Source organism: Ictidomys tridecemlineatus, chromosome 16 (assembly GCF_052094955.1).
Source record: "Ictidomys tridecemlineatus isolate mIctTri1 chromosome 16, mIctTri1.hap1, whole genome shotgun sequence".
NCBI lineage: Eukaryota > Metazoa > Chordata > Mammalia > Rodentia > Sciuridae > Ictidomys > Ictidomys tridecemlineatus.
The window spans coordinates 40,254,640-40,268,263 of NC_135492.1; the positions used below are offsets into that span (position 1 = coordinate 40,254,640).

At 50.6% G+C, this 13,624-nt stretch overlaps 1 protein-coding gene across 3 annotated transcripts in view; it reads right to left on the reverse strand.

Annotated features, from left to right (window-relative positions):
- Slc6a1 (solute carrier family 6 member 1) overlaps nt 1-12,914 on the reverse strand; it is a 42,992-nt gene extending 30,078 nt beyond the window's left edge. For 2 of the 3 annotated variants that reach the window (XM_078033475.1, XM_021732001.3), the window contains exon 1: nt 8,011-8,353. The gene's annotated coding sequence lies outside the window, so the exon portion shown is untranslated. Of the gene's footprint in view, nt 1-8,010; nt 8,354-12,765 lie in introns of those variants that run through there. The other variant, XM_078033474.1, reaches the window with a different exon arrangement.
- Between the last annotated feature and the right edge of the window lie 710 nt (nt 12,915-13,624).

Consider the following 13,624-nt stretch of genomic DNA (forward strand, 5'->3'; position numbering starts at 1 on the left):
CTCCAAAGGGCATTACGATAAAGGCCCTTTAAGAACTCAAGTTTGGGGAAAAATAAATAAATAATTCCACCAGCCAGGGCTGGTGGAACTAAATGCTGACCTTTAATAAGTCCCATGCAGAAATGCATGTGGGATGCGTGTCACTGAGCTGGCCCCCCATGGAGCGTTGTCTCAGCAACACAGAACAGCACATCAATGACAGGGGCACCCTGGGTCAGCTCTTTTTTTTTTTTTTTTTTAATTGAATCCAGGGATGCTTTACCCCTGAGCTACATCCCCAGCCCTTTTTATTTATTTATTTTTTTTAAAATTTTGAAACAGGGTCTTGCTAAGTTAATGGAGGCTGATGTCCAACTCGAGATCCTCCTGCCTCAGCCTCCCGAGTCGCTGGGATTAATGGGCTGCACCACTGCACCCAGAAGCTCCAGGGTTCACCCCTAGAACCCCATTTCCCCTTCTCACATTCTACAAAGGAAACCCCCCCCCCCCCCCCGGAAGCCCCAGAGATAAACTCCTTGGAACAGCATCACACAAGGTCACGGTGAAGAGCCACCAGGGATCTCAAACCAGCAGCCTTTGGGCTGAATGTGTTCCAGTTGAGTGGCTCTCTGCTTCGAATTTTAAAAACCGCCCGAATTTGCATGCTTTGGAGAGGGGCGTGAGCACGTGTTTTCCTGTTCATTCCAAGCCCTGCCACTAAGATCCTTTTGTCCCTGACCTCTCTCCTCATTTGCATGACCTGCCTGGCCCTGGATGGCCTTCAGTTTGCGATCCTAACATGCCCAGCGGCTGTCTTAGTCACTCAACAAAGCACCTTCTCTAGAAGTTAGAAGAAGGGCAGGCAAAGGTAGTGTGGCCCCTTTCCTAGGGGCATGTCAAACTCTCAAAGTTTGAGAAGCATATTCGGTGGTGTTACACTTTTCATATTTGGAGAACAACCAATCCTACTGTTCTTTTCATCAGGGCTCGGTTGGATTACAAACACAACGTCTGAGAGAGACACTGCTGTGGAGTGTTTTGCAAGGATGAGGGGGCCGTGAATTTTCAGGGTTGAAGGGTCACATTCCAACATCTGAAATATTTTCCCACAAGACAAAGCTGATTTTAATTTTATAAGACTCAAAGCCATGCCCACGTTTACCAGGGCAGCTGTTGCTGATTTCTTCACTTCGGTTTGAAAAGAAAAAAAATTGTATAGCATGTATCCCTACACCTTTTTTTTTTTTTTTTTTTTAATAAAAGCAAAAACACGTACGTGGTAAGAATCAGCTAAACTTGACCAAATTATGCTATGTGCAGCCATGAGCAGATCACAACACAGTCCAATTTTATGTATAACTATAATGCACCAATTTAAAAAATAAGTGGATTGAAGATCAATAGAGTAGAGGAAGGAGATCGGGGGAGGGAAGAGGGGAGAATACCGTGGATTAAGATGGAGAAAACTATGCTACATGCATTTATGAATATATCAAAATAAATTCCATTATTATGTATAGCTCCAATGCACTAATTTTTTTAAATTAAATATAAGGGCTGGGGTTGTGGCTCCGTGGTGGAGCGCTTGCCTCACGTGTGTGAGGCACTGAGTTTAATCCTCGGCACCACATATACATAAATTAAATAAAGGTATTTAAAAAATTAAAGATAAGAAAGGAGGAAGAAACAAAGAGACATGACCAGTCTATTGAATGAGCTTAAGCCAACAAAGAAAAGGAAAGAAAATAAGAGTAAGTTATGGAAAGAAATATAATGCCGACTTTTATTAATAATACTTAAAATACTGATTTATGTTACACCACAGTTGCTTTTTTTGGTTAACCCTTCCACAGTAAATCACTTAATGTTCAATTAAGTTAAATTGATTCAATTAAACATGATTATAAATCAGAAAAATTAAAAGAGAGAGAGAATCAACTACATATTTGGGAAATCAGATTTTGGATGAGCAATTTTTTCTTTTTTTTTTTGTACCAGGGATTGAACCCAGGGCACTTAACCACTGGGCCACATCCCGAGCCCTTTTTATTTTGCATGTTTGAGACAGGGTCTCCCTAAGTTGCTTAGGGCCTCGCTTAGTTGCTGAGGCTTGCTTTGGACTTGGGATCCTTCTGTCTCAGACTTCCGGGCTGCTGAGATTACAGGCGTGTGCCAAGGTGGTTGAGCAAATTTTCTTAAATCCCCCAAACAATGAGCAAACCTAGGAATAACCTCCAGTCAAGGGGTGATTTGAGGTTGCTTTGTCATAAGTTACAATAGGGCAGGCAAAAGAAGTCCACCAATCCAATGCCGTGGGACTGTAGGTTAGTCACCTCACCTCTCTGTTTAAAATAGAGGTGATAATATCTACTTTCATGACTGGTATTAGAATTAAATGAAAGAATAGGAAAGTGGTTAGAACAATATCTGAAACACAGTAAATGCTTGGTACCACACAGATATTATAATAAATGACCCGACTATCGCTAGCAGGTTTTTTTTTCTTTTCTTTTTTTTTTAAGATAGCAGTGGAGAAAAATGTCCTTGGCAGAATGCCAGCATTATCTTAAACTAGAGGTGGTCCATACAAGGGGATGGTAGAATTTACTGGAAGATGCAGATCAAATCAATTTTTCACAGCAAATCATTCATCCAACAGGATTTCCAAAGTAGACAACGTATACTATGCAGCAATCCCATTTGTTAAAATCCTGATTTATTGTCAATCGTCTTTATTTGTTCGATGAATGAGTCTCCCTGACCCCTCTCCTGCCTGCATGGGACAGAATTGTCAGGATCTGAGGTCTCTCTCTCTCATCATAAAGCTGATAGCTTTACACTCTGTCCTCCAGTCCCCTAGGAACGGCAAAGAACAAAATATCCCTCCGTGTTGGGGGACCCCAGGACAAGTCTGCTATCTCTGGAGCTGGATTTGCTCAGACAGGTTTGTAGAAGCAAACAAAATGGTTGCTTGCATCTAAATCACCAGGCTCCCTGCTCTCTCTACTGCCTTGGAAACAGCCAAATGCCTGGATCCAGAACCCTTTTTCCGCTTCCAAAACGGAATAGACTCCTCTGCCAGCTCGCTTCTTTGCCAGCATGCAAATGAGGTGCTTTGGGGTTTCTTGGGGTGTTAACCCCCTATTCTCTGATCCCTGATGGGGGAGGTGAATGGATTTTGCCAGCTGTGCGGGGAAACAGACATAAAGGCCTCTGGTGACAGTATTTATTATCCAAACGGGGTTTGCAGGAGGGGGTCAAATAGACAGAAAAAAAAAAAAGACTTTCCCCAAGGTGCACCCATTCACACGTTCCAAATGCAAAATATCGATGACTATGTTAGGGGGCAGGGGCTGTTCATTTGTTCCACGGCTATTTCCTGGCGCGTAATGAAGAGTCCTGTTGCAGGACTTGCGTTTGTTTTAGCCACTTCCCCTCTTTCAACTGCACAAATGACAAGCTAATGCAGAGTTGGGAGGGGATCCTTCTCTTAGAACCTCTCCTTGGGTTGAGTGACAGCTGGGATGGGGCGGGGTGCTTCACCTGCCTGCCCTTAGGCATCCTCCCAACCATCCTAAGAGGCGGGTGCTGGTCGGAACCCCGTCTTGCAGAAGAAGACATAGAGGCTCAGAGATGAAGGGACTTGCCCAAGGTCACACCCACGGCTTGGGAAGAGGCAGGAAGGGCTCTGACTTTGGCTCCTGAGCTGATATCTCCCAGCTCCCTGGTCACACTGTTGCCCCTTGGTCTTGAGTTAGACTTGTCATTGGTGGCCCAATCAGGATCACCGTAAACAGTGTCCTCGAATCTTTAGAGAGGTCTAGTGGTCCAAGTGATGGGCCTTTGCAGTTGGCCCCTTCTGAGCCCCTGTCCCTCAACCACCCCACCCTGGCACTGGAGAGCCTGGAGGCTCAATGCCAGCTCTGTCTCTTGGTCATGTGACCTGAGCCAAGTCCCCCTCTTCACCTGACTCCACATGTCCATGAAGTGCACGGGAGCTTCCCTCTCCCAGGAGGCTGGAGGAAGGAAGGAGCGAGATAAGGCGGGTCTCCCTGCGGCCCTCCCTCCCCTGACATCCCGCACTCCCGTCTTGCAGAACCTCAAATCCTAGACACAATCCCCCCTCTCTCTCTCTTTCTCTCTCGCTCTCTCGCTCCACCGGCTCCCAAATCAGCATTCAACACACATCACTCTCCTTGTGCAATGCCATTATCTCCCGAGGACACAGGCTCCGTTGTCACGGCAACCGAGTCCTTCCACCAACTCTATTTAATAATTTCTCAACAGTGGAGCTGGGCCGGCTTGGGGCAGGGGAAAAGCACGGGCCAGGGGGGGACAGGCTCCGGGTCCTAGCACCTGCAGGGCCTGGGACTCCTTGCTAGGCCTTAGTTTACCCATCTGTAACACGGGTGTTTTGCAATGGGTGGGTTCTGTGGCTCTCAGGCTTAAAACAATATATATTTTTTAAAATCCTGGGCTGAGGATATGGCTCAAGTAGTAGCGCGCTCACCTGGCATGCGTGAGGCACTGGGTTCGATCCTCAGCACCACATAAAAATAAAAAATAAAATGAAGATATTGTGTCCACCTAAAACATAAATATTAAAAAAAAAATCCTGAGAAACAGCTTCCCAATTCCAGGAAGAAGGAGCAAGAGATCTGAGCTACTGGAGATGGGTGGGAGATGTGAATGGGATTTAAATCCACAGGAAGAGCTGGAAGCTGCCTTTAGTCATGGACCTCTCCTTGTGCTTAGATCGTCTCCATAATGCCACTTTTAGATGTTTGTGTGATCACTGTGTTCCTCCAGGATCAGGGCTGGGATTGGTTAGCAGATGTAGTTTTGCCCAAATCCAGGCCAGCCCATTCTTCAGACATGCAGACTGAGGCTCAGAGAGGGATCTGCCTGGGCTCGTGGCAAATCCAGCTCTTCCTCAGAACCTACAGGGATGCTTTTTACCAAGGCCAACTTGCACATTCCTAGGGAAGAGACCCCCTGCCCTGTCCCTTTGCCCCCTCTGCCCACAGCTCATCTTGCTCTGGCCCCCACCTGTGTGGCCTCTGGCTGTTACTTAAGGAAACAAGCCGTCAATCAAAAGTGAGAGGGAAGTACCTATTCTGTGCCCCTCTCTAGGCTGGGGACCTGAAAAGTCCACGGGTACTGTCTTCCTGGTCTTGGCTGGGAGCAGCTCTTTACAGGACAGAAACAATGCCAGGTTTATTATCTTCATGTTCCCCAGGAGAGCCTACCAAACAATAGGCAGCTCAAAATTTTATTGGGTCCAGTTGTTTGCCCACATCTGCTTCTGAAGATAACTCATCTAGCCTTCCGAGGGGCGTCTAAGAAAAACTCTGGACGCTGCTGCGGGTTGATGTCCACAGAACAGTTGAAGACCCGGAGCTGAGGAAGGCCCCTCAGCTTTGTGACTCCTGTCTGGCTCCGAGGCCGGGGAGGGGGCCGTTCTGCCCTGGCCAGGGCTGATGGCAGCCCAGCCATGCTATTGAACTCCTCCTGGGTTGGAGTTTTCATTGAATACCCACGGCATAATTAACAGTGCAGCATCTGCTCTGTCATTAGTAGCATTCGCTGCCATTTGGAGAAAGGGTTCTTATCTTCCCCAGTCATTAGTCTCGGAGACTATTATGGTGAAAATGGAGGAGGAGAGGAGGAAGTGGGGTGTGTCGCTTCCCTCCCCCCAAATCCTACTTGGAGCGTTGGCATCGAGATGCACGGGGAGCAGCAGATTGTCCCATCTGACAGCCCCAATCTCTTGGCTTTAGAGACCAAGAACCTGCCCAAGGCCCCCTGTGGACAAGAAGCCAGGCAGGAGGGGGCCTCTCCCACCTCTTTCTCAGGACTGTGAGCTTTGGCCTCCAAATTCCATACACCGGGATCTCGGCACCAGCTCTGCCTTGTGTTAAAATCTTGGGCAACCCCTTGAGCTCCCTGAGCCTCAGTTTCCTTATTGATGATCCTGGGGCAATGACTGATAGAGCTGGGCTCAGCATTTGGGTCACAGTTCAACACTGAAGGAGGTTCCTATCTCTGCACAGCCCTGTGGAAGCAGCAACCTGTTAAAAATGTCTCTGTCATACATGCATGCCTTTAAATGGCATCTTTACAGACTATTTCTTTTCCTTCTCTGAGCTACACTTTAAAAAAAAAAAAGGTACTGGGGATTGAATCCAGGGTGCATATAACTGCTGAGCCTCATCCCCAGCCCTTTTTAATTTTTTTAAATTTAGAGATAGGGTCTTGCTGAATTGCATAGGGCCTCGATAAGTTGCTGGGGCTGGCTTTGAACTCATGATCCTCCTACCTCAGCCTCCTGAGCCGCTGGGATTACAGGCATGTGCTACCACACCCAGCCATAGGAGGGTTCCTGATCTCAAGATTTAGAAAATCCAACCTAGGGACTTAGTTGGCCAAAGCCCTACAGTCAGCTAAGGCAGAAGACAAAGTGCAACAGCAGGATTGGAGCGTAGACAGCAACGGGAAGCTGGTGTTTTTCTGGCTTTGGTCACTTGTGTATTGTTTTAACTTAGCCTGGGTCCTTGCGTGGTAAAGTCGGGAACAGAGATGGCAAATGCAAAGAAAAAAAGCCCCTCATCTTCCTGCGTCTCCTTGCACAGTTATGACGACTCAGTGTTTCTTGGAAGGGTGAATGGGGGGAACAGTACCCAGGGGTTGGCATCAGCAAGATGTATCAGAACTTAGGTGCTAGCTGGGGTGAGTGTCTTCACTACCCTTAGCTTTAGGGTCCTCTGGCAGCTGGAGAGGGTATTGCACTCCTCCCGCAGCAGCATCCTCAGCATCAGTGAAGTAAGAATCACAAGTCCCAACCCAGGGGACGGGGGCCCAGTTAGTGATCCAGGCTCAGTGATCCACCCAGGCCACTGGGCAAGTTCTCGCTTCACCTTGCAGCCAGAGGGTGTGACACATCCTCCCCCTGCATCCCAGAGAAAAGCTTCTAAAGCTCCTGATAGGGTCACAATCTTTACCATGACAGTAGTCCAAATGCTGAGGGGAGTGAGGGGGTGTCTGGGCTGGGCTGCTTGCATCTGGCTCCCGCGCTGGGTCCCAAACAACCCCGAGGCCCACACAAGAACATTTTCCCACACTCTTCTGGGTGACCAACACTTTCAGGTCCTTCTACACATGCTCACTGGGCCCTGGTGTTTGTTTTCACCTGAATTCTTTCAGATAAACATGCTTGCGTGCATGCAGGTGTGTCTGAGAGCAACCAACCCCCCTCCTCCCTGCCCAAGTCTGGCTACGGCTGGGGGTACCCTGACCAAATGATCACACTTTGGAACCCCAAACTCTGGGAATGACCCAGGAGATATTCTTCCTCTGGCCAGAGCTCAGATAAGCCTCCAACAAGATGCGAACCTCAGGGTTGTGCCTTGCCGTGCCGTCCAGCAAGTCTCTGTCCCTGGACCCTAGGTGTTCTGCTTCCTACCAGAATCGGGCTCTTCTGGGCTCCGTCTAGTGGGGATACCTGGCGAACTTCGATTTTGGTGTGGCAAAGGTGATTCCCATTGGCTGGGAAACCAGGGAACGGAGATGAAGTTTTGGGGTTCTCAGTCTCAATTTCCCCATCCAAAAGATGGGGATAAGAATAGTAATAATATTGATGACAATAACTTCACTGGGAGCTCCCAGGGCCGTGGCAAGCTTTGACTGCGAAAATGTTTTGAAAACTATGAGATTCTGCCTCATTTTTAAGTTCCAAAGGGAATTCATTTGGGTCAAGGTCATTTTGATTTGGGCTTATGAGAAAACTAGCTTTAACAGAGTCTTTCCTTATTTGACAGAGGATTCTTCTCCGGAATCTCAAGGATCATCCCCCTGCACAAGTGTGCACACACACAGCACTTCATAGAAGATAAAAAGATAGAGCATTTGCAAAAGCTTTTTTTTTTCTTTTCTTCAAACTGTAAAGTGCCATTCTCATGCTTGAGAGCAGCATGGTGGTCACTAAGTCCCAGCAAACTGTAATACTATTAGACACCAAAGGTCTCCACTCACCTGCTTGTGCCCTCTCTGCACAGATCTTCTTTGTCAAACAAGAAGGCCACGAAAGCAACCTGCTGTCGATATCTCTTTCAGGGCATCTTTGACCTTGAATGTCCCTCTGGCCAGGTCTGCGTTATCTCAAGACCTGGCATGAGACACAGATCGTGCAGACACCAGGCAGCCGACAGGTGGGGAGAGCTGCAGGTCACTGTCCCAGGCAGCCACGAGAACTCCTGCCTCCCCCACCCGGGCTCGTGTGCCAGATCGCATCGGGCCCCAGAAGCTGGGGGGGCCCCCTCTTCACAGCTGAGAAGGCTCTGGCACCCTAATGTGGTCCGTTCCACCTAGCTGCGCATCCCCTGCTTCCAGAGTGCCACAGCCAATCACTCTGCAAGACCTGGCCTCCTTGTAATTTCCAATTTGTGAGAAATGTAAAAATAGAAGGCCATTCGCTGCAGGCGGCTCGCATCAAATCGGATGCCACTTTGTGTGTCATGTCAGATCATGGTAAACGGAGCTGATGGCTTCGTTGGGCAGCTCCGGGTGGCTTCCCAAGCAGTGGGACGGTGGGGACGAGTTAGGAGGCACCCCGAGAGTCAGGGAAAGGTAGCTGGGTGCGGAACATCAGCGCCAGCTTTAAATGGATTTTAAGTCTAGGTCACAAATATGTTGTAACAGGCTGGACACTTGGGTTCGAACCCAGTTCTGCAACTTAGCAGCTGAGGGACTTTGGGCTCAAGTTCAATCTCTCTGTCCCTCAGCTTTTCCCCCATTAACAAACAGCAGCTATCATGCCACCCCCGGTGTCCCTGAGCTGTGGCTCAATTGACAGCGCAAATGGGGAACTGCTTTGTAAACCCTGCAATTCCTTAAATGGGGGAGTTGTGGTCACTGCCAAGGGAGCAATACCAGTAGCCTTCCTGTGGCAGGAATCTAACATGGATTTACCATGGAGGTGAGTGAGGCTCCATGCCATTGACTAGCCTAGCGATCTAGTACCAAGTGCCTTCACTGATCCTGCCTGTCAGTATCTTTATGTCTACAGGGACAATGATACTCTGGACTTCACGGGATCTTGTGAAAATTACCTGCAGCCTTATAAGTAAAGCACACAGCACATTCCCTGGCATATCGTCAGCCTGCAAGAACCGACAATTATTAGCGTAATTGACAATATTATCATTGCCACGATATTGAGTGGGTATTTTTTTTTTCCTGTTTGTGTCTGAATCCTAGCACTGTGCCAAAATGTCACAGCTTGCGTTCACACCTACAGCCTATGCCAGGAATCGCTTATCTCTGCTATTAGCTGGCTTCCCACTGATGCCACGTCCCCCTCCCACGGGTTCCAAAGGTCTTCAGCTGGGCGGGATATAGAAGAAGGTGTTGGACGTCCAGCAAGATCACGGAGACATATTTCCTGGGAAGTCCTATTTTGGGGTTCACATCTGAACTCTCAGCCTTTTCCCTTCCCCTCCACCTCTCTTCAGAGAAGGGGGCAAAGCTGGCGAAAAGGACCACTTAGGTGGTGCCAAGGAGCAGTGGATACGTGGCGATCTCAACATCTGGAGGGTGGGTGGCGGAGGGAGGGGATGAGTTTTACGAATGGAGTCGATTCAAGGTTTTTTCCCTTCTAGCAGGGGCTGCACCCTGCCTACCATACTCCCCTCGAAGAGATGCCCCAGCAACATGGCATGGTTAATTTCAGCTCCGGCCTGAGCAAAAACCGGTCTGCTGTCACTCACACTGGGGAGCGGGGAGGTGGGGGATCTTGCTGGATTTGGGGCTCTTGCTGGATTTGGCATCAGGGATCTAACGAGGGAAGAGGGGTGCTGTGCTGATGGAGTGTGGGGGTCCAGGGAAAGCTGAACACACCCTGGGCCAGGCAACAGGGATGGGCTCAGGCACCGTTCTTACACCCAAGGATGGGGTGGGGGGCTGGATTTCAAGATTCGAGAGGCTGGAAGTGTCAGGCAAGGCTGAATTTGAATTTGCTGGGGTTGCACTCTGCCTATGAGCCATATACAAGCAAAAGAGGGGAAAGAGAAGACATCTCCAAATTCCAGCTGGCTTGGGACATCTCTATCTTAGCTGCTAAGCTCACAGCCAAGCCTAGGAATGGTGTCTTTATGTGATGGCAAGAAGCCACCTGAAATTTGTGATTTACTTAGTGTTGCTCTTAGCATATCATATGCTGGGAAGGTAGAGGAACGTCTATTGCTCAGATAGCACTCAGAGAGCAGGTCCAAGGCGATTCACTGTCAACCTTTAAATTCTGTCCTCAATAACCATCCCCCCGACCCACTACCTCAATTTATGAATGTGAAAACAGAGGCCCAGAGACCCACAATAAGGCAAAGTTGGCTTGGGAATGACAAGAACAGAGTCCAAATCCCTGTCCTGCCTCCTCCCAGCTGTGTGACCTTGGACAAATCTCTTTCCCTCTCTGTCTCCAAGTTGCCTTGCCCAAGTAGGTATTAGAGAATATCCATTGAATAAGGTTATTGTAAGGATTGTGAATCCAGTACACTGAAAGATTCCAGCACTTCATTCCTTCCCGTCAACAGGGACTAGAACTTAGCCAAGGTCACGGGCTAGGAAATGGCAGTGCCTGCGCTCAAAGCAAACCCTCCTACAGAGTTCATTCACTCCTGGCTGTGGACGTGGAGGTGACATTTGATTGCCTTCCTGGCCTAATAAGACAGGTAGGTTTTGTAGGTTCCATCACCTTTCATCCAGGCAGATTTCATTCTAAGACATTTATTGAGTTCCCGCTGTGTGCTGGGCCATGCGTAAATAAATTCACATCCTTGAAGCTCCTGGGTCGCTAGCCATGTAAAATCCAGGGCAGACAGAAGATACACAGCTACTGTGCATCTTTCAGCTTTGATGAACTTGGTTTTGCCTGGTCTTTATCTTCTCGGTTGCCTACTCCCTGGCCTTGAGACTCTCTCTCCTAGCTCCATCCAAATCCCTAGGGACCCACTTCTCACCAAGCTTAGAGCCCTGAAATAAAGGGTCTCACATCGGGACAGATGGCTCTCCTTTCATGTCACATAGGGGCTGCCCCTATCCCTATCCGGTGCAGCTCTTAGGGAACCCCACTCTTCGGATGCTCCACTAGACAGGCCCAGCTGTGTCTCCCTGCCTGGGACTCACTGTTTGTCCTCTAAGGACTGGCCACTGAGCCAGCACTTGGCTGGAGACAGAGCGCTTTCTTTGTTTGCAGCCTGCCTGACGATTTATTTCTGAGACTCAAGAGAGGCTCAGCCATTTTGGCCTGGCTGCTCTGGGAAAAGCCCCTCCCACTCCCTAGGGGCCCACACACCTCTGAAGGGCCACTTTGGAGGGTCTGAGGATGCTCTCATGAAGACCTGAGAGGGCAGGCTCAACCCTTCCCACAGGAAGTGCTCCAGAGAGAAAGAGAGGGCTTGCAATACAGGATAGTTCCCACTCGCCTTCTTTGTTTTGGAATTTGGAACTTGAGGTAGACTTTTCAGGTTTCCTTATGAATGCATCCCTCCCCACAAAGTTCTCAATGACAAAAAATAAGGCAATATTCAGCATTAGTATCCCCTGTCTCCTGCCCAAACACCCACCTTGTGTGTGTCACAGATTAAAAAAAAAAAAAAAAAAAAAAAAAAACACAAGGTCAACCCCAAATTCTACTCAGCCTGACACAGTCTCTAATTTGGGGGGTGCCCCCAAAACTCAGGAGCCATTTTATCACCCACCCCAGCTTCCTTGGTGAGGGAGTGAATGCTTCCACCCCACATCCAGAGGGAACTTGGCATTATCTTTTGGCTTTTTAAAAAAATCCAATCTTCTCCTTAGGGTTCATGTCTATTTCGGGAGGATATTAGCTCAGAGAGTCAGGAGTTCCTTGTCTGGAGACCCGAAGCCAAGAGAAGAACAGGACATTGGTGGGAGCCTCCCCCAACCCACCGAGGGATGTACAGGTACAAAGGGACAGTGGCTCATGACGAACTCATGGTCAATGCCCCCCGGGGGAACCTAGGCGGGCAATGAGGACCCTATTTCTTGCAGGGAGGAAAGGGTTGGAGGACCCTGTTTCCTCGCGGCGGCAGGAAGACAGGGTCCTCCAGCCCTTTGAGGCGCCTCTGGCACCCCACATACCTCGGGTAAAGTCGGGAGAGCGCGGCGCGAGGTGTGTGCGCCCAGTCCCAGCTGTGGCACGCTTCTAAGCCAAGGTTTCTTGAGAGCTTGAGATGTCCCAGGATGGGAGGGAGGTGTACCATCCTCAGGTGGCCCCCCAACCCCGCAGTAGCGCTCGGAGAATAAATGAGGCGCACCGCACCCGCACTATCTCCACTCAGGCGAGGACTCGGAGACCGGGCAAGTGGCGCACGGCCCCCAAACGCAGTTCAGTCCCTGTCACCCTCTGTCCCCTAAGGAATGAATAGGGCGCTTCGACGGCTCCAGCAGAATCCAGACCACCTTGGGGTCCAGGCGGCACTGCCTCAGGGAAGGGACAGACATATGATTCTCGCGACCCTCCTTCGAGCCCCCTTGCCTCCCTCTCGCGCGTCCCCGGGGGGGGGGGTGGCCAGAAGCGCACGTCGGGGTCGCAGGGGCGCCCGGCTCCTTCCTGTGGCACCGGGTGAGAAGAGGCGCGGGGACTGGAATCTCTCGGAGCCCGCCCCCGCTCCCGCCGGGTCCGTGGCGGCAGTTGGGGGCTATGGCCCGTGTGACCCCGCCGTCCCGGGCTCTGCGCCCTGCGCCCCGACGCCGGCCGCCTGTTCCTACCTGCGGCCGGGGCTGGCTGCGCGGCCCGCGGCGGGCGCTGCGCGGGGCGGCTCGGCCACTCCGGGGCGCTCGGGGCGCGGGGCCGCTCCGGGCTCGGGCCGCGCTGCGCTGCCGGCTCCTCAGCTCCGCAGCTCCGCGCAGCTCGCCCGCAACCTCGCCGCTCGCTGGGTCTTCGAGGGCGGGAGGAGGGACGGCGGGGGAGGGCGGGGCGGAGGTGAGGGGGAGGGTCCAGGGGCGGAGCATAGTCGGAGGACACGCCTACTCGAGGCGGGGCTTCCAGAAGCCCCGCCCCCTACCGCCCAGTCTGCAGCTGCTTTGCCTGGGCGCCCCCTCTCTTTCGCGTGAGCCTCTCCTCTTCTTTGCTGTTCTTTCCTCAGCCTCCCTTTCCATGTCCCCTTCCCATTCTCCCCTCCTTCCTTCCTCCCTCCCTTCCTCCCTCTCCCAAGGTTCTTCTCCCCTGTCTTCCTTTCTTTCCCTCCTTCCTTCTCCTTCAGTCTGTTGGCCTCACCCCTGCCTTGGTCCGCTTGTCTGCCTGGTGGGGTCCCTGTCTTTTTCAACATGGATTTCCTGCTTGGCTTTTACCTTGCCTCGGTTGTCTGTCCTCTTTGTTTCTCTGGTTCTGTCATCCTCTCCTCTCTCCATGATTGGGTGTCCTTGGTTGGGGGGCTTCCCGTGAGATCACTGAATATCACTGGGAATCACTGGACTCCTGGTACCAAGCTGGGGGGTAGATGGGTAGGACTGTCCACTGCAGGGGTTGGTCATGGAGATACAAACAAGTAGCTGTGTGTGTGTGTGTGTGTGTGTGTGTGTGTGTGTGTCTGTCTGTCTGTCTGTCTGTCTGTCTCTACAGGTGGTA